Raw genomic sequence first — 21,592 nt, 5'->3', positions numbered from 1 at the left:
TTAGAATAAGCACGGACAGCATTCTGATGTTTCTGATTTCTCTTGTATTTGTCTTTGGAATACTCTCGTACCTTTGCTTGAAAATCTGTATTTTCCTTATATTTCTTTTGAAAATAAACACTTCGTAATTTCTGATATGTTGGATTAGTTTGATATTTTCGCTGAAAATGCTGAAGCACGAATTTCCTAAAGTCCATATTTGTTCTGTATTTCTTTAGAAAATAGTCACGAGAGCAGTGACGCTTAGTCTGTTTGGCAAGCTCATCTTTATGGTACTTATCTTTGTCATACTGAAGTTTTCTCCGTCTGTAATTATCATTTTGATATCTTTGGCGTTCTTTCTTTGCTTTCACATTTTCTGATTCATCTTTCAACTTTCTTTTCCGTTGTGGCCTCAAGTTGGCATCAATCTTGACTGGCTGGCATGTTCCTGCACAAGGCCTTCCTGCATCTTTGTGTTGTACACATTCAACAACTTCATAATGATTACCAGTGTGATTTAAATAGACGCAATTCTCCCTACATGTCTGAGAGTCCATAGGTCTGTGCATATTCCATCTTCCATCATTGAAAGTAAATATACTTGTTTGCAATAAGTCAGCAGCAGCAAAAATATCAATCTCTTTTGCCCATGAACCACAGTAGTAGATTCTTGATTTAGTCACATAGTCCTGCACAGATGTGTATTCTTCCCTCAGATATGTTTCAAATTTGGTGCTGTTTCTCTGAAGGTGTTTCACGACAGCCCGTCTTATTTTCAAATGCTTGTCTTCATTGTGACAAATGCTAAAGGCTAGGCTACGGTAAAAGCAATTCCCGTCAGGTTTTATGCTTCTTATCTTACAGGGACATCCCATGTCATCGAGATCAGTGGTTGCCATTAGGCCTAAATAAACATTTTCATTTTGAAGATCTAAACATGTGCACAGTGCATCCTGGTCATGACGAGTTAAAGGTTTAAAAACCTGTTTGTGAAATCTTACATCACTTATGATGACCTCATCAGTTGCCTGCAGATTACGCTTTAAAGACTGTTTGTGTGTTTCTACATTGACAAGAATGACATCGTCTGTTGTACTTTCATTGAATGACTGCTTATCCTGTTTGGTCTCTGGTTTCCTTACATTACACTCACAGCTTCTGTTTTCGTCCTTTGAGGCACAATCTCTGTTCAGAGTTACGCCAACTTCATGTACATACAGAGGTCTGCAAACGTTTTGTTTAACATCCTTACCGGGCACTGTGTAATTCACAGAGCTTGTTGCGCAGCTGGATGAGTCAGTCATCTGAGCGGTTGCATGAGTTACTGCTGTGACTCGTTACCTCAAACCGTGGTGTGCTTACGCCAAAAGATCGTGCAAAGTCATAAACAGATGTGATCATGGCCTGTACAGAGCTGAAGTATGCAACACAACTTGTCCTCTGACCTTTCTGGTTGACGTTCCTGTTTGCATGTGAATCAACAAAGGCAAACCTTGCTCCTGCATTCACTATAGCAAATGTATTAGCACAAATGGTTAACAAACAAGCATCATTGCTAAACAGTGCCCGCTGCAGTGCTACATCAAAAGGCATGGCAACATCACGCAAAGCATGGTCATAGTCATCAACGTGAATAAATCCAGTGTAAGATTCAGCAAAGTTTATTGCAAAATCACAATTCCACACTTCATATTGCCTAGGTAATTCAGACACAGCAATGTAACCCCTTCCATGGTCTCTTATTTTACCCTGTGCACTCATTGACCTGTATAGAACAGTTCCCTTAATCAAAACATCATCAAGATCTCCAGTTTCCCAGCTCCACACGTTCTTCATCTTGGACTTCAAAACAGCAGTCAAGCTGATGGCACCACACTGCTTGTTGCGCACATTTCCAAACCGTGAATCGCCTTGATGAAAGGACCCCATCAGCACAGATCTCTCTGGGAAGTCAACAGATTCATTCAAAAAACAACAATCAGTAGCATTATTGTCATGGCACATATTCAGAGAGTTGGTAGAGTTTGTTTGAGAGTTGGTAGAGTTTGCTTGTATTGCGTCCGAAGACTGTAACTGGCATTGTAACTGGCATTGTAACTGGCAGTCCGAAGACTGTATAGCGTCCGAAGACTGTGTGTGGGCTTTTTTACGAGGACGCCCAACCTCGTCACAGGAGACCAAGTCAACCTGCGCCACCGGGGACCTCTTGCTCGGCACCTGTAACACAGAAAACCCATCATAAAGTTACCAAGTCTAACATACCATACTTCTTTAATAATTCCATCATTAAAGCAACTAATATACTCATACTTTCAGAACAGTAATGTAAATATATTTAGATCATAAATATTCAGCAACTTCTCAAAAGGAAATATGGCGAGTTTTCACATAGGTCTCCTTTTCTCAAGGTCACTGAGTACTGTTGGTATGAAACAAAATCAAAACAATCAGTTTTTCCTAGCTCGAGTTGCTACAACCAGCAGCTACCGGTAAAAACAAACATTTTCATTTTTTGTACCGACAATACTTGGTCACCTTGAGAAACGTAGATCTATGTAAGCACTCGCTGGATTTCTCCTTTAAATTAGACATGCAGCACATCCTTCATTAAAATCAAATACATTCAAAATGTAAGCGGCATATTTCAAGCAAACATAAAAACTACTGTAAATAAGAATTGGGAGAAACATATCAAATGTGTCCAACATTACATGTTTCCTATTAAACACTCATAATACATCAGGACAGATAGTAAAGCTCAACAGCCTGACCTCAGTGGACCTCAAGTCAGCCTTTCTCTTCTTGGCCGCCCTGGACCGCTTGCTTGGACACGGCATCTGCAAAACGCACAGAAAACACATCAGAAATATCATACAGTTACCACTAATACTTTCATCAGTTCTGATAAACAGGCAATAACAATGTACATATTTACATCATAAAGACTCTTTAACTTCTGAACTTAAGACAGGGCTCTACATTTAAAAAAAAAAAAAAATTCCAGGAGCACTTATGCGCCCAAGTTAAAAGATTTAAGGGCACAGAAAAAAATCTGGTTGCACAGTCGGTTCTGTACTTAACTTACACATAATGTAACATTGCACTGCAGCTAACAGTTAAACATGCCAGTACACCAATTGCGAACAATAAAAATGACTGACATACCTGCCTACTTTATTTTCAATCCGTTATATTTTTCTGCATTTTGTTAATGTAAAATAATTGCATTGGCGTAGCCCATTTGCATTTAGCCTGTATATCAAGTATCTTGCCAAATGTAATTTATTTATTTGTGAATCCATCCGTAGCAAATCCAAATATGCCTATGGTGACCTATCTGACTGCATACTGCCCACTACTAAAACCAGGACTAACGCCAATTTTCTTTTCCACAAAAACCAACATAGTCTAATCAAGGATATTTATATTTTTTTGAAATATTTGCCTTGATGGGGGCAGTAGGCAAATGTTACTTTCAATTTGCACTTCCTGCTAGGGTAGGCCACACTGCATTTATCAAAAGGGGTGATATGTAGCTTTATAGCTATTGTTAATCTGCTAAACAAATTAACATCTGGAGGATTGTTACATACCACTAAGCCTACACACAACTACCATGAAATGGAACCTATTGCACACATTTACAGCTACACCCTAGTTAGGCATACACATTCTTGACCTAAAGTACAAAGCATACGAGACAGGAATAAAACTAATCCAAGCTCAGGATGAGCAACTATGTGAGCATCTCTGTCCAAAGCCCAGCAACCCACTTCAACCTGCATCCCGGTATACAAATCAGACTATTAACCAAATGTTAGGATTAACTTCCAATACAGCAGTAATGTTTCCCTCTACACCTCTTAAATCCTCCTTCCTTGCTTTCATATGCATGCCACACCACATTCATCCATAACCCAAATAATACCACACATCACCACTGAAAACTACTGCAGGAGTCCCTGCAGTGATTCTCATGACTTTCTACTCTGAGGCCATAGAAATTACTCTGAATCAGCGCATATCAGTGTAATATACTAGCTTTTCTGTCCAGAACTGTAAGGCATTTCAATGCCATACACAAGGCCAAGCACAGCTGTAATTATTCCAGATCAACATATGGCATATTTCTTACTAGCATTACGGTTTTACATTTTGCAGGCAATGCAGCATAAAAGTTTCAAAATTTCCCTAGAAGTTGTACATAAAAGCCCTGAAACATTTAACACTTACCTTCAATTAACTTGCTCAAAAAGGAATCCAAAATCTGGAAAACATTTAACATATATAGTTTATGAAAGATACAAACTTAGCATTTACAATTACATAGATATGTACTTTGAGCTTACAAACGAGTGATTTTGCTTGTAATTGTAAAAGAGTATTTTAGCCGTAACCTACGAATTCATAGCTATGATTTTAGCAGCCTCGGTCACATTCCACCCAAACAAGACCAATTTAACCTAGAATAACTTCACATCCTCTGTTTAAGATCAATTAAATTACTTAATTTGTTAAGAATTGTACATAGTTACCTGCCTTTACACACGGTGTACATGAAACGGAGCCATACATTTGTTTAATCAACTCCTACGGGTTTGCTATGTTCTCCCGCAGCTATAACTTAGCTGCTAGAAGTCTGTCTCTGATTTAGCAGAGAATGTCTAAATGGGCTCTGCTAACATTAAGGTTAACTTGCATTCCAAACGGCTTTCGAGATCAGACATGACTCCAAAACTCAACCAAGGTTATAGTACCGAAAAACGTTTTCCAACACAGTTAGAATCTATTCAAAATGAGTTCAGTTAACGTTACCACAAAGTTAATTGCTCACAATCAAACGTGCCTAACAACGTTAGCCTGCATCATGGCGTGAAGCATCATGCCAGCATGATGTAAACTTAATTCGACGATACAACGTATTTCATGAGATAACGGCCAGTTCTCAACACATTGCCTGCTTCCATAGGATAATATGTTTTATGTAACGTTAGGCTATTAAAGTTACTAATTCATTTTTACACAATTGCTACCTTTCCTGTCTGCCTAACTTGAACGTTAACGTTTGTCGTTCATAGTGTGACACTAAAACGTTAGCTGCTAACACATTTAACAAAGGTGGCTCTCCAGATGCACCTCAGCTAGACATATTTTCATATTTTTGTGTGCCTATTCTGTTATAAGTAGATCAAAACCAAATATACAGACATATCAATTCATTTTCTGGAGACGTTAACTTTGCGTCTTACCTCGACAGTTGTAGTCAGCTAAAAGAAAGATGGTAGATGTCACAGACGAGATACTGGATGATACTCGTCACAATAAAAGTCCCTACTTCATTTGCCATTCTCGACATCAAAATATTTCCACACAAAATACATTTGATGGAAAGGTTAGAGATTACAGGTGATAGGTTAAAAAACAAATATCACCATGAAACTTAACTACCATGAAACGTATTACTATCATAAAAAACATCATTGTTGTATTGCAAGTTTTCTGAAATCTCATATCCAGACTCAGCAAATCAGGCAATATCTGCATAAAATGTGGTAGGCCTAATTTGCATGATTAAAAAAAAGAAATGTGAATAAAGGATAAAGTCAGACAAAAATATTTGTATTTTATTGACATTACATAGGCTCCAACATTTGGTAACAGTCACACCATTATTGCACCCAACATATATCTGAAAACACATCTGATTGAAGCTGTATCGTAACCAAACTTAGTATACAGACTACTGACCCAATCAGGAGGATGCTCAACAAATTTGGTGACCTTTGACCTCTAGGGGGCACTGCAATTAAGAAAAATGCCTTTTGGCCTGTAGCTGCTGTTGTGCTTAGAATACTGTGACAATACTGTGGAAGGTCCTTAGGTCAACAGAGGACAACTTGTGACATCAACATAATTGTTTGGCCGCCATATTGGATTTAATCAAAAACACGAATAAGTATTCGCAAGTCACAACTTTCAGCTGATCCTCACCAAAATTGGCAGAGACCATCTTCAGACCATGCCTGATCAGTGTATTTTTTTCTGGAACAATTGATTGAAGCGTTCGCCTGTAACAGCCAATCGAAATTTGCGGCGAAGCCGCCAAACAGGAAGTGAGCTCATATCTCAGCAACGCTTTCATGTATCAAAACCAAACTTAGTACATGGTCCTCAGGACCAATCAGGAGGACGCTCAATAAATTTGTTAACCTTTGACCTCTAGGGGGCTCTGGAATTGGCAAAAATGTATTTTGGCCTGTAGTTGCTGCATTATTCTGCAATGGAGGTCAATGGCAGCCCATAAAACCGTCTGGTTCATCCTGATGATGCACAAATAGTTTGGTGACCTTTGACCTCTATGGGGGCATTGAAATCACAGCAAGCATGATCATATCTCAATCGATCTTTTATTTTTGATGTGAAACTAATGACAGCGAGTTCCATCCAGTTAATTCTAATGCATGCCGTGCGTGCAAGGGTGGGGCAGGGTGGGACGAGCAGGGGCGATTGCGGCGGTGGGTTGACTGGGTGAGGGGGCGGCGACACTCAGCCCTGGTTCAGCCACACAAAATCAGTTATGTTTTGATGTGAAACTTGACCTTGTAACTCAGCCAATCTTGGGTTGTTTGGCATGGAACTTGCTGTGACTGCTTAATGCTATATGCCTGATGCCACGGCATTGAGTTGCATGGCAAATCTGACCTGCTGAACCTTCTGCTTGGCCCCCTCATTGCTGCTTGCAGCTATATTTGGGGGCCAAGCAGCGAAGCTGCGAGGCAACCATTGTGTTTCTATTTGTTCTTATTATTATTATTATTATTCCGCCATTGAAGTCAATGGCAGCCCATAGAACCGTCTGGTGAAAAGTTGTGAAATTTGGCACACTGATTAGGGACAGTCCCATGATTAATGTCACCAAGTTTCATGATGGCACCTAGAGCACTCTAGCGCCACCAACAGGCCAAAGTTGGACGTGCGTTCACGCACGTAACTTTTGACCCGTATGGCCGATTGTCAAAAATGAGGTATCGTTGGAATCCTTGGACCAAGCCGAGTTCAACGCACCCTATGTCGTCAATATCCGCCATGATGGATTTTCCGCCATATTGGATTTTAGTGAAAGTGAAACTAAAACTTCACAGGTCACAAATTTTGTCCGATCAACACCAAACTTGACACACATGCTCTTCAGACCAAGCCGCACAAAAGTTATTCCTTTTCGTCTTCGGAACTAAAACCGTTCGCGCGTAACAGCCAATCGAAATTTGCGGCGAAGCCGCCAAACAGGAAGTGAGCTCATATCTCAGCAACCCTTGCATGTATCAAAGCCAAACTTGGTGCATGGACTCAGGACCCAATCAGGGGGACGCTCAAGAAATCTGGTGACCTTTGACCTCTAGGGGGCGCTGTAATTAAGAAACATGCCTTTTGGCCTGTAGCTGCTGTTGTGCTTAGAATTAAAACGCACTAGTGGTGTCTGGTAATACTGTTGGAGGTCCTTAGGCCGACCCAGGCCAATTTGTGATGTCATCGTAATTGATTCGGCCGCCATATTGGATTTAATCAAAAACACGTACGAATTTTCGCAGGTCACAAATTTCAGCGGATCCTCACCAAAATTGGCAGAGAACATCTTCAGACCATGCCTTATCAGTGCATCGCTTTTTGGAACGATTGACAGTAGCATTCGGCTGTAACAGCCAATCGAAACTTGCAGCGAAGCGGCCAAACAGGAAGTGAGCTCATATCTCAGCAACCCTGCCATGTATCATCACCAAACTTACTACATATGTTCATGACCCCATTAGGAGGACGCTCAAGAAATTTGGTGACATTTGACCTCTAGGGGGCACCGTAATTGACAAAAATGCATTTTGGCCAGTAGTTGCTGATGCGCATTATTTTGCAATGGAAGTCAATGGCAGCCCATAGAACCATCTGGTAAAAAGTTTTACAATTTTGCACACTAATTGGGGACAGTCCAATAATTCATTTCACCAAGTTTCATGCCGGCACCTCAAGCGCTCTAGCGCCACCAACAGGCCAAAGTTGGACTTGTGTTTACGGACGTAACTTTTGACCTGTTGACCCGAATGGCAAAATAAGGTATCATTGGAATCCTTGGGCCAAGCCGAGTTCAACACACCCTATGACGTCAATTGTTGACCTCTGTGTTTAAATCACAGCAAGTGTGATCATATCTCAGTCAATCTTTTATTTTTGATGTGAAACTGATGACAGCAAGTTCCATCTAGTTCATTCTAATGTGTGCGTGCAAGGGTGGGACGGGGTGGGATGGGCAGGGGCGGTTGCGGCGGTGGGCTGGCTGGGGGAGGGGGCGGCGACACTCAGCCCTGGTTCAGCCCCACAAAATCAGTTATGTTTTGATGTGAAACTTGACCTTGTAACTCAGCCAATCTTGGGTTGTATGGCATGGAACTTGCTGTGACTGCTTAAGGCTATATGTCTGATGCAACGGCATTGACTTACATGGCAAATCTGGCCTGCTGATCTCACTGCTTGGCCCCCTCATTGCTGCTTGCAGCTATATTTATTGGGGGCCAAGCAGCGAAGCTGCGAAGGCACCCATTGTTTTTCTATTTGTTCTTATTATTGGGGGCCAAGCAGCGAAGCTGCGAAGGCACCCATTGTGTTTGTTAGTTTTCTTATTATTGGGGGCCAAGCAGCGAAGCTGCGAAGCCCCATTGTGTTTCTATGATTTCTTATTATTATTATTATTTAACATCTTTCTTCCGCCATGGGAGTCTATGGCAGCCCATAGAACCGTCTGGTAAAAAGTTGTGAAATTTGGCACACCGATTGGGGACAGTCCCATGATTAATTTCACCAAGTTTCATGTCGGCTCCTCGAGGGCTCTAGCGCCACCAACAGGCCAAAGTTGGACGTGCGTTCACGCACGTAACTTTTGACCTGTTGATCCGATTTTGAAAAATGAGGTACCGTTGGAATCCTTGGACCAAGCCGAGTTCAACGCACCCTATGACGTCATTTTCCGCCATGATGGATTTTCCGCCATATTGGATTTTAGTGAAAGTGAAACTAAAACTTCACAGGTCACAAATTTTATCCGATCGTCACCAAACTTGACACACATGCTCTTCAGACCAAGCCGCACAAAAGTTATCACTTTTCGTCTTCGGAACTCAAACCGTTTGACCGTAACAGCCAATCGAAATATGCGGCGAAGCCGCCAAACAGGAAGTGAGCTCATATCTCAGCAACCCATTCATCTATCATAACCAAACTTAGTACATGGACTCAGGACCCAATCAGGGGGACGCTCAAGAAATCTGGTGACCTTTGACCTCTAGGGGGCGCTGTAATTAAGAAACATGCCTTTTGGCCTGTAGCAGCAGTTGTGCTTAGAATTAAAACCCACTAGTGGTGTCTGGTACTACTGTTGAAGGTCCTTAAGCCAACCCAAGCCAACTTGTGATGTCATCGTAATTGATTCGGCCGCCATATTGGATTAAATCAAAAACACAAAAAAGTTTTGGCAGGTCACAAATTTTATCTGTTCCTCACCAAAATTGGCAGAGACCATCTTCAGACCATGCCTGATGAGTGCATTGCTTTCTGGAACAATTGACAGAAGCTTTGGCCTGTACCAGCCAATCAAAATTTGCGGCGAAGCCGCCAAACAGGAAGTGATTTCATATCTCAGGAACGCTTTCATGTATCAAAACCAAACTTAGTACATGTAACTCAGACCACATCGGGAGGACGCTCAGGAAATTTGGTGACATTTGACCTCTAGGGGGCTCCGTAATTGACAAAAATGCATTTTGGCCAGTAGTTGCTGATGCGCATTATTTTGCAATGGAAGTCAATGGCAGCCCATAGAACCGTCTGGTAAAAAGTTATACAATTTTGCACACTAATTGGGGACAGTCCAATAATTCATTTCACCAAGTTTCATGCCGGCACCTCAAGCGCTCTAGCGCCACCAACAGGCCAAAGTTGGACTTGTGTTTACGGACGTAACTTTTGACCTGTTGACCCGAATGGCAAAATGAGGTATCATTGAAATCCTTGGGCCAAGCCGAGTTCAACACACCCTATGACGTCAATTTTTGACCTCTGTGTTTAAATCACAGCAAGTGTGATCATATCTCAGTCAATTTTTTATTTTTGATGTGAAACTGATGACAGCAAGTTCCATCTAGTTCATTCTAATGTGTGCTTGCAAGGGTGGGACGGGGTGGGATGGGCAGGGGCGGTTGCGGCGGTGGGCTGGCAGGGGGAGGGGGCGGCGACACTCAGCCCTGGTTCAGCCCCACAAAATCAGTTATGTTTTGATTTGAAACTTGACCTTGTAACTCAGCCAATCTTGGGTTGTATGGCATGGAACTTGCTGTGACTGCTTAAGGCTATATGTCTGATGCAACAGCATTGACTTACATGGCAAATCTGGCCTGCTGATCTCACTGCTTGGCCCCCTCATTGCTGCTTGCAGCTATATTTGGGGGCCAAGCAGCGAAGCTGCGAAGCCCCATTGTGTTTCTATGATTTCTTACTATTATTATTATTATTTAACATCTTTCTTCCGCCATGGGAGTCTATGGCAGCCCATAGAACCGTCTGGTAAAAAGTTGTGAAATTTGGCACACCGATTGGGGACAGTCCCATGATTAATTTCACCAAGTTTCATGTCGGCTCCTCGAGGGCTCTAGCGCCACCAACAGGCCAAAGTTGGACGTGCGTTCACGCACGTAACTTTTGACCTGTTGATCCGATTTTGAAAAATGAAGTACCGTTGGAATCCTTAGACCAAGCCGAGTTCAACGCACCCTATGACGTCATTTTCCGCCATGATGGATTTTCCGCCATATTGGATTTTAGTGAAAGTGAAACTAAAACTTCACAGGTCACAAATTTTATCCGATCGTCACCAAACTTGACACACATACTCTTCAGACCAAGCCGCACAAAAGTTATCACTTTTCGTCTTCGGAACTCAAACCGTTTGACCGTAACAGCCAATCGAAATATGCGGCGAAGCCGCCAAACAGGAAGTGAGCTCATATCTCAGCAACCCATTCATCTATCATAACCAAACTTAGTATATGGACTCAGGACCCAATCAGGGGGACGCTCAAGAAATCTGGTGACCTTTGACCTCTAGGGGGCGCTGTAATTAAGAAACATGCCTTTTGGCCTGTAGCAGCAGTTGTGCTTAGAATTAAAACACACTAGTGGTGTCTGATAATACTGTTGGAGGTCCTTAGGCCAACCCAGGCCAACTTGTGATGTCATCGTAATTGATTCGGCCGCCATATTGGATTTAATCAAAAACACATATAAGTTTTGGCAGGTCACAAATTTCAGCGGATCCTCACCAAAATTGGCAGAGACCATCTTCAGACCATGCCTGATGAGTGCATTGCTTTCTGGAACAATTGACAGAAGCTTTGGCCTGTACCAGCCAATCAAAATTTGTGGCGAAGCCGCCAAACAGGAAGTGATTTCATATCTCAGGAACGCTTTCATGTATCAAAACCAAACTTAGTACATGTAACTCAGACCACATCGGGAGGACGCTCAAGAAATTTGGTGACCTTTGACCTCTAGGGGGCTCCGTAATTGACAAAAATGCATTTTGGCCAGTAGTTGCTGATGCGCATTCTTTTGCAATGGAAGTCAATGGCAGCCCATAGAACCGTCTGGTAAAAAGTTATAAAATTTTGCACACTAATTGGGGACAGTCCAATAATTCATTTCACCAAGTTTCATGCCGGCACCTCAAGCGCTCTAGCGCCACCAACAGGCCAAAGTTGGACTTGTGTTCACGGACGTAACTTTTGACCTGTTGACCCGAATGGCAAAATGAGGTATCATTGGAATCCTTGGGCCAAGCCGAGTTCAACACACCCTATGACGTCAATTGTTGACCTCTGTGTTTAAATCACAGCAAGTGTGATCATATCTCAGTCAATTTTTTATTTTTGATGTGAAACTGATGACCGCAAGTTCCATCTAGTTCATTCTAATGTGTGCGTGCAAGGGTGGGGCGGGGTGGGATGGGCAGGGGCGGTTGCGGCGGTGGGCTGGCTGGGGGAGGGGGCGGCGACACTCAGCCCTGGTTCAGCCCCACAAAATCAGTTATGTTTTGATGTGAAACTTGACCTTGTAACTCAGCCAATCTTGGGTTGTATGGCATGGAACTTGCTGTGACTGCTTAAGGCTATATGTCTGATGCAACGGCATTGACTTACATGGCAAATCTGGCCTGCTGATTTCACTGCTTGGCCCCCTCATTGCTGCTTGCAGCTATATTTATTATTATTATTATTATTATTACGCTTCCGTCATTGAAGTCAATGGCAGCCCATAGAACCGTCTGGTGAAAAGTTCTGAAATTTGGCACACTGATTGGGGACAGTCTCATGATTAATTTCACCAAGTTTCATACCGGCACCTTGAGCGCTCTAGCGCCACCAACAGGCCAAAGTTGGATGTGCGTTCACGCACGTAAATTTTGACCCGTTGATCCGATTGTCAAAAATTAGGTATTGTTAGAATCCTTGGACCAAGCCGAGTTCAACGCACCCTATGACGTCAATTTCCGCCATGATGGATTTTCCGCCATTTTGGATTTCATCAAAAACACTAAAAAGTCTTCAAAGGTCACAAATTTTGTCCGATCGACACCAAATCTGACACACTTGATCTTCAGACCAAGCCTCACAAAAGTTATTCATTTTCGTCTTCAGAACTCAAACCGTTCGCCCGTAACAGCCAATCGAAATATGCGGCGAAGCCGCCAAACAGGAAGTGAGCTCATATCTCAGCAACCCTTGCATGTATCAAAGCCAAACTTGGTGCATGGACTCAGGACCCAATCAGGGGGACGCTCAAGAAATTTGGTGACCTTTGACCTCTAGGGGGCGCTGTAATTAAGAAACATGCCTTTTGGCCTGTAGCTGCTGTTGTGCTTAGAATTAAAACGCACTAGTGGTGTCTGGTAATACTGTTGGAGGTCCTTAGGCCGACCCAGGCCAACTTGTGATGTCATCGTAATTGATTCGGCCGCCATATTGGATTTAATCAAAAACACGTACAAGTTTTCGCAGATCACAAATTTCATCTGTTCTTCACCAAAATTGGTAGAGACCATCTTCAGACCATGCCTGATGAGTGCATTGCTTTCTGGAACAATTGACAGAAGCATTGACCTGTACCAGCCAATCGAAATTTGCGGCGAAGCCGCCAAACAGGAAGTGATTTCATATCTCAGCAACGCTTTCATGTATCAAAACCAAATTTAGTACATGTACCTCAGACCCCATCGGGAGGACGCTCAAGAAATTTGGTGACATTTGACCTCTAGGGGGCACCGTAATTGACAAAAATGCATTTTGGCCAGTAGTTGCTGATGCGTATTATTTTGCAATGGAAGTCAATGGCAGCCCATAGAACCGTCTGGTAAAAAGTTATACAATTTTGCACACTAATTGGGGACAGTCCAATAATTCATTTCACCAAGTTTCATGCCGGCACCTCAAGCGCTCTAGCGCCACCAACAGGCCAAAGTTGGACTTGTGTTTACGGACGTAACTTTTGACCTGTTGACCCGAATGGCAAAATGAGGTATCATTGGAATCCTTGGGCCAAGCCGAGTTCAACACACCCTATGAGGTCAATTGTTGACCTCTATGTTTAAATCACAGCAAGTGTGATCATATCTCAGTCAATTTTTTATTTTTGATGTGAAACTGATGACAGCGAGTTCCATCCAGTTAATTCTAATGCGTGCGTGCAAGGGTGGGGCGGGGTGGGACGGGCAGGGGCGGTTGCGGCGGTGGGCTGGCTGGGGGAGGGGGCGGCGACACTCAGCCCTGGTTCAGCCACACAAAATCAGTTATGTTTTGATGTGAAACTTGACCTTGTAACTCAGCCAATCTTGGGTTGTATGGCATGGAACTTGTTGTGACTGCTTAATGATATATGCCTGATGCCACGGCATTGAGTTGCATGCCAAATCTGGACTTCTGGACTGCTGAACTGCCTGCTTGGCCCCCTCATTGCTGCTTGCAGCTATATTTGGGGGCCAAGCAGCGAAGCTGCGAAGGCACCCATTGTGTTTCTAGCTTTTCCTATTATTATTACACATCTTTCCTCTGCCATTGAAGTCTATGGCAGCCCATAGAACCGTCTGGTGAAAAGTTGTGAAATTTGGCACACTAATTAGGCAATGCCCCATGATTAATTTCACCAAGTTTCAAGTCCGCACAACGAGCGCTCTAGCGCCACCAACAGGCCAAAGTTGGACGTGCGTTCACGCACGTAACTTTTGACCTGTTGATCCGATTTTGAAAAATGAGGTACCGTTGGAATCCTTGGACCAAGCCGAGTTCAACGCACCCTATGACGTCATTTTCCGCCATGATGGATTTTCCGCCATTTTGAATTTCATCAAAATCACTTAAAACGTATCAGAGGTCACACATTTTGTCCGATCGACACCAAACTTCATAGATATCATCTACAGACCATGCCTCATTAATGCATTGCTTTTTGTCTTCGGAACTAAAACCGTTCGCGCGTAACAGCCAATCGAAATTTGCGGCGAAGCCGCCAAACAGGAAGTGAGCTCATATCTCAGCAACCCATTCATCTATCATAACCAAACTTAGTCCATGGACTCAGGACCCAATCAGGGGGACGCTCAAGAAATTTGGTGACCTTTGACCTCTAGGGGGCGCTGTAATTAAGAAACATGCCTTTTGGCCTGTAGCAGCAGTTGTGCTTAGAATTGAAACCCACTAGTGGTGTCTGGTACTACTGTTGAAGGTCCTTAGGCCGACCCAAGCCAACTTGTGATGTCATCGTATTTTATTCGGCCGCCATATTGAATTTAATCAAAAACACGTACAAGTTTTCGCAGGTCACAAATTCCATCTGTTCTTCACCAAAATTGGTAGAGACCATCTTCAGACCATGCCTGATGAGTGCATTGCTTTCTGGAACAATTGACAGAAGCATTGACCTGTACCAGCCAATCGAAATTTGCGGCGAAGCCGCCAAACAGGAAGTGATTTCATATCTCAGCAACGCTTTCATGTATCAAAACCAAACTTAGTACATGTACCTCAGACCACATCGGGAGGACGCTCAAGAAATTTGGTGACATTTGACCTCTAGGAGGCTCCGTAATTGACAAAAATGCATTTTGGCCAGTAGTTGCTGATGCGCATTATTTTGCAATGGAAGTCAATGGCAGCCCATAGAACCGTCTGGTAAAAAGTTATACAATTTGGCACACTAATTGGGGACAGTCCAATAATTCATTTCACCAAGTTTCATGCCGGCACCTCAAGCGCTCTAGCGCCACCAACAGGCCAAAGTTGGACTTGTGTTCACGGACGTAACTTTTGACCTGTTGACCCGAATGGCAAAATGAGGTATCATTGGAATCCTTGGGCCAAGCCGAGTTCACACCCCCACACACCCTATGACGTCAATTTTTGACCTCTGTGTTTAAATCACAGCAAGTGTGATCATATCTCAGTCAATCTTTTATTTTTGATGTGAAACTGATGACAGCAAGTTCCATCTAGTTCATTCTAATGTGTGCGTGCAAGGGTGGGACGGGGTGGGATGGGCAGGGGCGGTTGCGGCGGTGGGCTGGCTGGGGGAGGGGGCGGCGACACTCAGCCCTGGTTCAGCCCCACAAAATCAGTTATGTTTTGATGTGAAACTTGACCTTGTAACTCAGCCAATCTTGGGTTGTATGGCATGGAACTTGCTGTGACTGCTTAAGGCTATATGTCTGATGCAACGGCATTGATTTACATGGTTAATCTGGCCTGCTGATCTCACTGCTTGGCCCCCTCATTGCTGCTTGCAGCTATATTTATTATTATTATTCCTCTGCCATTGAAGTCAATGGCAGCCCATAGAACCGTCTGGTGAAAAGTTGTGAAATTTGGCACACTGATTAGGGACAGTCCCATGATTAATGTCACCAAGTTTCATGATGGCACCTCAAGCACTCTAGCGCCACCAACAGGCCAAAGTTGGACGTGCGTTCACGCACGTAACCTTTGACCCGTATGGCCGATTGTCAAAAATGAGGTATCGTTGGAATCCTTGGATCAAGCCGAGTTCAACGCACCCTATGACGTCAATTTCCGCCATGATGGATTTTCCGCCATATTGGATTTCATCAAAAACACTTAAAAGTCTTCACAGGTCACAAATTTTGTCCGATCGACACCAAATTTCAGAGATATCATCTACAGACCATGACTCATTAATGTATTGCTTTTTGTCTTCTGAACTAAAACCGTTCGCGCGTAACAGCCAATCGAAATTTGCGGCGAAGCCGCCAAACAGGAAGTGAGCTCATATCTCAGCAACCCATTGATCTATCATAACCAAACTTATTCCATGGACTCAGGACCCAATCAGGGGGACGCTCAAGAAATTTGGTGACCTTTGACCTCTAGGGGGCGCTGTAATTAAGAAACATGCCTTTTGGCCTGTAGCAGCAGTTGTGCTTAGAATTGAAACCCACTAGTGGTGTCTGGTACTACTGTTGAAGGTCCTTAGGCCGACCCAAGCCAACTTGTGATGTCATCGTAATTGATTCGGCCGCCATATTGGATTTAATCAAAAACACATAAAAATTTTCGCAGGTCACAAATTTCAGCGGATCCTCACCAAAATTGGCAGAGATCATCTTCAGACCATGCCTTATCAGTGCTTTGCTTTCTGGAACAATTGCCAGAAGCATTCGGCTGTAACAGCCAATCGAAACTTGCGGCGAAGCCGCCAAACAGGAAGTGAGCTCATATCTCAGCAACCCTTGCATGTATCAAAGCCAAACTGGGTGCATAGACTCAGGACCCAATCAGGGGGACACTCAATAAATCTGGTGACCTTTGACCTCTAGGGGGCGCTGTAATTAAGAAACATGCCTTTTGGCCTGTAGCTGCTGTTGTGTTTGGAATTAAAATGCACTAGTGGTGTCTGGTAATACTGTTGGAGGTCCTTAGGCCAACCCAAGCCAACTTGTGATGTCATCGTAATTGATTCGGCCGCCATATTGGATTTAATCAAAAACACGTACGAATTTTCGCAGGTCACAAATTTCAGTGGATCCTCAACAAAATTGGCAGAGATCATCTTCAGACCATGCCTTATCAGTGCATTGCTTTCTGGAACAATTGACAGAAGCATTCGGCTGTAACAGCCAATCGAAATTGGTGGCGAAGCCGCCAAACAGGAAGTGAGCTCATATCTCAACAACCCTGCCATGTATCATAACCAAACTTACTATATGGATTCATGACCCCATTAGGAGGACGCTCAAAAAATTTGGTGACCTTTGACCTGTAGGAGGTGCTGCAATTAGCAATATTGCATTTTGATGTGTAGTTGCTGATGTATTTTATCAATCTTTTATTTTTTGATGTGAAACTGATGACAACATGTTCCATCCAGTTAATTCTAATGCGTGCGTGCAAGGGCATGGCAGGATGGGGTGGGACGGGCTGGGGTGATTAGGTGGGGGGGCTGGCTGGCGGAGGCGTGGCAATACTCAGCCCTGTTTCAGCCCTGTTGATCACGGGTGTCTGCTGAGTTCTATCTTGTCGCCGTAGCTACTCCGGCCTATTCTGCTTGGCCCCCTCATTGCTGCTTGCAGCTATATTTGGGGGCCAAGCAGCGAAGCTGCGAAGCCCCATTGTGTTTCTATGTTTTCTTATTATTATTATTATTATTATTACGCTTCCGTCATTGAAGTCAATGGCAGCCCATAGAACCGTCTGGTGAAAAATTCTGAAATTTGGCACACTGATTGGGGACATTCTCATGATTAATTTCACCAAGTTTCATACCGGCACCTTGAGCGCTCTAGCGCCACCAACAGGCCAAAGTTGGATGTGCGTTCACGCACGTAACTTTTGACCTGTTGATCCGATTGTCAAAAATTAGGTATTGTTAGAATCCTTGGACCAAGCCGAGTTCAACGCACCCTATGACGTCAATTTCCGCCATGATGGATTTTCCGCCATTTTGGATTTCATCAAAATGTCTTAAAACGTATCAGAGGTCACAAATTTTGTCCGATCGACACCAAACTTCACAGATATCATCTACAGACCATGCCTCATTAATGCACTGCTTTTTGTCTCCGGAACTAAAACCGTTCGTGCGTAACAGCCAATCGAAATTTGCGGCGAAGCCGCCAAACAGGAAGTGAGCTCATATCTCAGCAACCCATTCATCTGTCATAACCAAACTTAGTACATGTACTCAGGACCCAATCAGGGGGACGCTCAAGAAATCTGGTGACCTTTGACCTCTAGGGGGCGCTGTAATTAAGAAACATGCCTTTTGGCCTGTAGCTGCAGTTGTGTTTGGAATTAAAATGCACTAGTGGTGTCTGTTAATACTGTTGGAGGTCCTTAGGCCGACCCAAGCCAACTTGTGATGTCATCGTAATTGATTCGGCCGCCATATTGGATTTAATCAAAAACACGTACAAGTTTTCGCAGGTCACAAATTTCATCTGTTCTTCACCAAAATTGGTAGAGACCATCTTCAGACCATGCCTGATGAGTGCATTGCTTTCTGGAACAATTGACAGAAGCATTGACCTGTACCAGCCAATCGAAATTTGCGGCGAAGCCGCCAAACAGGAAGTGATTTCATATCTCAGCAACGCTTTCATGTATCAAAACCAAATTTAGTACATGTACCTCAGACCCCATCGGGAGGACGCTCAAGAAATTTGGTGACATTTGACCTCTAGGGGGCACCGTAATTGACAAAAATGCATTTTGGCCAGTAGTTGCTGATGCACATTATTTTGCAATGGAAGTCAATGGCAGCCCATAGAACCGTCTGGTAAAAAGTTATACAATTTTGCACACTAATTGGGGACAGTCCAATAATTCATTTCACCAAGTTTCATGCCGGCACCTCAAGCGCTCTAGCGCCACCAACAGGCCAAAGTTGGACTTGTGTTTACGGACGTAACTTTTGACCTGTTGACCCGAATGGCAAAATGAGGTATCATTGGAATCCTTGGGCCAAGCCGAGTTCAACACACCCTATGACGTCAATTGTTGACCTCTATGTTTAAATCACGGCAAGTGTGATCATATCTCAGTCAATCTTTTATTTTTGATGTGAAACTGATGACAGCGAGTTCCATCCAGTTAATTCTAATGCGTGCGTGCAAGGGTGGGGCGGGGTGGGATGGGCAGGGGCGGTTGCGGCGGTGGGCTGGCTGGGGGAGGGGGCGGCGACACTCAGCCCTGGTTCAGCCCCACAAAATCAGTTATGTTTTGATGTGAAACTTGACCTTGTAACTCAGCCAATCTTGGGTTGTATGGCATGGAACTTGCTGTGACTGCTTAAGGCTATATGTCTGATGCAACGGCATTGACTTACATGGCAAATCTGGCCTGCTGATCTCACTGCTTGGCCCCCTCATTGCTGCTTGCAGCTATATTTATTATTATTATTATTATTATTATTATTATTCCGCCATTAAAGTCAATGGCAGCCCATAGAACCGTCTGGTGAAAAGTTGTGAAATTTGGCACACTGATTAGGGACAGTCCCATGATTAATGTCACCAAGTTTCATGATGGCACCTCAAGCACTCTAGCGCCACCAACAGGCCAAAGTTGGACTTGCGTTCACGCACGTAACTTCTGACCTGTTGACCCGATTGTCAAAAATGAGGTATCGTTGGAATCCTTGGACCAAGCCGAGTTCAACGCACCCTATGACGTCATTTTCCGCCATGATGGATTTTCCGCCATATTGGATTTTAGTGAAAGTGAAACTAAAACTTCACAGGTCACAAATTTTGTCCGATCGTCACCAAACTTGACACACATGATCTTCAGCCCAAGCCTCACAAAAGATACTCCTTTTCGTCTTCGGAACTCAAACCGTTCGCCCGTAACAGCCAATCGAAATATGCGGCGAAGCCGCCAAACAGGAAGTGAGTTCATATCTCAGCAACCCATTCACCTATCATAACCAAACTTAGTCCATGGACTCAGGACCCAATCAGGGGGACGCTCAAGAAATCTGGTGACCTTTGACCTCTAGGGGGCGCTGTAATTAAGAAACATGCCTTTTGGCCTGTAGCTGCTGTTGTGCTTAGAATTAACATGCACTAGTGGTGTCTAGTAATACTGTTGGAGGGCCTTAGGCCGACCCAAGCCAACTTGTGATGTCATCGTAATTGATTCGGCCGCCATATTGGATTTAATCAAAAACACGAACAAGTTTTCACAGTTCACAAATTTCATCTGATTTTCACCAAAATTGGCAGAGACCATCTTCAGACCATGCCTTATCAGTGCATTGCTTTTTGGAACAATTGACAGTAGCATGTGGCTGTAACAGCCAATCGAAACTTGCGGCGAAGCCGCCAAACAGGAAGTGAGGTCATATCTCAGCAACCCTTGCATGTATCAAAGCCAAACTTGGTGCATGGACTCAGGACCCAATCAGGGGGACGCTCAAGAAATCTTGTGACCTTTGACCTCTAGGGGGCGCTGTAATAAAGAAACATGCTTTTAGGCCTGTAGCTGCTGTTGTGCTTAGAATTAAAATGGAATAGTGGTGTCTGGTAATACTGTTGGAGGTCCTTAGGCCGACTCAAGCCAACTTGTGATGTCATCGTAATTGATTCGGCCGCCAAGTTATATTTAATCAAAAACATCAAAAAGTTTTCACAGGTCGCAAATTTCATCTGATCTTCACCAACATTGGCACAGACCATCTTCAGACCATATCCTATGAATATCTTGCTCTCTTGAACAATTGACAAAAGCATTCGCCCGTAACCGCCAATTAAAATTGGTGGCGAAGCCGCCAAACAGGAAGTGAGCTCATATCTCAGCAACCCTGCCATGTATCATAACCAAACTTACTACATATAATCATGACCCCATTAGGAGGACGCTCAAAAACTTTGGTGACCTTTGACCTGTAGGGGGTGCTGCAATTAGCAATATTGCATTTTCATCTGTAGTTGCTGATGTGTTTTATCAATCTTTTATTTTTTGATGTGAAACTGATGACAACATGTTCCATCCAGTTCATTCTAATGCGTGCGTGGAAGGGCAGTGCGGGACTGGGTGGAACGGGCAGGGGTGATTAGGTGGGGGGGCTGGCTGGCGGAGGCGGCGGCAATACTCAACCCTGTTTCAGCCCTACAAAGTCAGTTATATTTTGATGTGACACTTGTTGAAAGTGTTGATCGCGGGTGTCTGCTGAGTTCTATCTTGTCGCCGTAGCTACTCCGGCCTATTCTGCTTGGCCCCCTCATTGCTGCTTGCAGCTATATTTATTATTATTCCTCTGCCATTGAAGTCAATGGCAGCCCATAGAACCGTCTGGTGAAAAGTTGTGAAATTTGGCACACTGATTAGGGACAGTCCCATGATTAATGTCACCAAGTTTCATGATGGCACCTCAAGCACTCTAGCGCCACCAACAGGCCAAAGTTGGACGTGCGTTCACGTACGTAACCTTTGACCCGTATGGCCAATTGTCGAAAATGAGGTATCGTTGGAATCCTTGGATCTAGCCGAGTTCAACGCACCCTATGACG

General features: G+C 43.7%; 1 long non-coding RNA gene across 1 annotated transcript; it reads right to left on the bottom strand.

The window, feature by feature from the left end:
• Positions 1 to 1,627: 1,627 nt before the first annotated feature.
• LOC121718758 lies at positions 1,628 to 13,302 on the bottom strand. The gene is made up of 5 exons (XR_006034002.1): positions 13,281 to 13,302; positions 5,232 to 5,249; positions 4,216 to 4,249; positions 2,754 to 2,819; positions 1,628 to 2,199 (listed from the first exon to the last, which is right to left on the bottom strand). It is a non-coding gene; the product is annotated as an uncharacterized LOC121718758 (long non-coding RNA).
• Positions 13,303 to 21,592: the final 8,290 nt, after the last annotated feature.

This window comes from Alosa sapidissima, chromosome 1, assembly GCF_018492685.1.
Source record: "Alosa sapidissima isolate fAloSap1 chromosome 1, fAloSap1.pri, whole genome shotgun sequence".
Classification (NCBI taxonomy): Eukaryota; Metazoa; Chordata; class Actinopteri; order Clupeiformes; family Clupeidae; genus Alosa; species Alosa sapidissima.
The sequence above is the reverse complement of the archived record's forward strand: the minus strand, read 5'-3'. Positions and strand labels throughout refer to the sequence as shown.